Source organism: Alligator sinensis, unplaced genomic scaffold, assembly GCF_000455745.1.
Source record: "Alligator sinensis unplaced genomic scaffold, ASM45574v1 scaffold578_1, whole genome shotgun sequence".
Lineage (NCBI taxonomy): Eukaryota > Metazoa > Chordata > Crocodylia > Alligatoridae > Alligator > Alligator sinensis.
Window position 1 is genome coordinate 192,519 of NW_005842887.1, and position 2,551 is coordinate 195,069.

General features: G+C 49.7%; 1 protein-coding gene across 2 annotated transcripts in view; it reads left to right on the plus strand.

Annotated features, from left to right (window-relative positions):
• Positions 1-2,551, plus strand: part of PITPNM1 (phosphatidylinositol transfer protein membrane associated 1) — an 18,895-nt gene that overhangs the window by 3,064 nt on the left and 13,280 nt on the right. The window lies entirely within an intron of this gene.

Below are 2,551 nucleotides of genomic sequence, written 5' to 3' on the forward strand. Positions count from 1 at the left end.
CATTTAGCCCACAGGGACACTTTTTGAAGAGAGGACAAGCTAAGTGGGGCATAGGTGTGTGTATGGCGATTCTGGGACATGGTTAAGTCCCACTGTATGGTACCAAGCCCTTCCTTTCCATCCCCTCTCTGCATTGCTCCAATACTTGCTCATTTACCTTATTTCTCCCCCAATAAGCCCTGCATCACACCCTTTGTTATCTCCTTTTGCTCTGACCGCCTGCATCTCCTGTGTTGCCCTGACCTGCTGCTGTTGTACAACAAATTGGCCTGTATTGCTTTGAGCCCCCTTCCCCTTGGGAAAGTGGAGTGCAGAGGCCCTGACGTATGGGAGAGGAGTCTGTGTACACCCAGTTGCAGCACAAGAGCAATGTAGAGTGGCTCATCCATCTCACTGATGTGGGAGCTGAAGGTAATGCCCTAGGTCAGCAGATCTCAACCTGGAGTCCATGGCTCCCTGGGGGGCTGTGATCAGGTTTCAGGGGGCCCATTGGCTGCAGATCTGGTGCAGTCACGATCTCTGAGGTCAGCTGGGGCAGCCCATGCCTGGGTTGAGCCTGCTGCCGCTGCCAGATTCATGGAAAAACATGGATTTTCTTCTTTAAAGGAGAAAAGCATGGGAAACTGCAGGTTTCCCTTAGCAGGCTGGCAGAGTTCCAGCCTGTAAGGGGCTGCTTGAGGCTGGAGGGGAGCAGGAGGAAGGTGATACAGCAGGGAGCATCACATGCATGTGCATGCATGCATGTGGCAGCCAGGCAGTGCTGGAGAGCAGCTCCCGCAGCTCCTTGCATGTAAGCACATGCTCCCTCCGATTTCTGTGCTCACAGCAGGCACAGGGCTACAGCCTGACCAGACTGGCCAGTGAGATCTAGCATGGAAAGGCAGAGCTGGACAGTGAGACGTTGCAGGTCGAGAGTGAGAGGCATTGGCAGGGCCAGGGGGCTGCAGGTCAGAAGTGAGAGGGGCCTCAAGTCCAAAAAGGTTGAGAACCACTGAACTAGGTAGTGAGTCCAGCTTAGAACAACAGTCCACAGAAGTGCAAACTGCCCCATTCACTACAATGGGTACTCTCCTCCCCAGCTTGAACTTGGGGTGGGTACAGGAAGAAGGGCTCAGACAAGCCCCTCCACCAAGGCACAGAATCATTATAGTTTCCAATACATGACTGAAAATAAAGTGAGAACTTGTGAAATTCTTAGGAGTGGCAGGACCTTCCAGATACTGGATCAAACACATTCTCTTCCTGCTACTTTGGCCTGTAATCTTTGCCCCCTCCCCCCCACCCCCCTTGCTTTTTTCTCGCTTCCAACCCCCACACCATGCTTACTACTCCAGCAGCCCCTTATTCCTGCTTGACAAACCCTCATTCTCTCACTTTCCCAGTGCTCTTGTTCAGATGACCAGCACTGTTCTTTCTTTTGATCATGCTCAGTACCATTGTTCAGGAAACATGATTGTATTATCTTAACCGTCTTTTAGCTTTCTGTGTTAAATCATTATTAGTTTCCATAACAGTGTTTGTAAGGTGAATTTGGAGCCCACCTATTAATATTAAAGCACATGTCAACATTAGAGCACTTAAAACCAGAATCTTCCATTCTGTAGCATAAACTAGGGCAGCTTGAGCAGGGCCTTAGCCCTGGAACCAGCTATGAGGGGGGTGTCAGAATTGCCCCTTAGGAGTCTTTGCCATGGCAGGGACAGCCTTACACCTGACCTATACATATCAGGATGGGAAGAGGGGAGGGAGCAAATGGGACACCAGGGCCAGCTCCCAGGGAGCCCGACCACAGGGCTGCTTGCCACTGGAATAGAGCTGACCCTGATTTAACAGTTGCAGCTGTGGTGGCAACAGTAGCCTGGGAAGGTAAACTCACCCTTCCTTTTGCCCACACCTGCTGTAGCCTCTCCTCCCATCCTCTTCTGCAGTGGTCAGCATCCCCCCACATTGCCTTCCTTCTTCAGGATACTCAGTGAACTTGCTATGCCTCTGCTTTCATTATTGGACAGCTACTGAAAGGCATCTGTAATGAATACAGGGAACCACATTTTCAGAAAGTGGCAGGGCTCCCACTTGTAGTGAGTGTTTGCAGCATGGTGTTAGGTACTCCATCATGTCAACTTGAGGCTTTGTTCCTAGAGGGCTAATACTGGACCTTTGGCCTCAGATTGCTGAATAACTGCAATTTGCTCTATTTGGTTGGGTAATTTAGTGTGAGACAATATCTAGAGCCAAACCCTCAGATGGATACATTTTCAGTTTTTAGTACTGGTCCCCTGTCTAAAGGGTGCTTTGCTTAAACTGGAATAAATGCTAAGTTACTGAGATCAGCTGGAAAACGATCAGCACCATAGTTTGAGTCCCCAGGTATAGATAAGAAATGTTATGTGAACAAATTGATTTTGAATGGCACTTTGTTCTTGAGGGGTGGAGGACCCCACCCAGGGGGTAACTGATGTGATCCTATATCCTGGCAGAGCCCAGCCAACTTTGGGTCTGTCCAAGTCAGCACATGGATTTTTAAAGCACTTTCCCTAATTCAGCTGTCTCC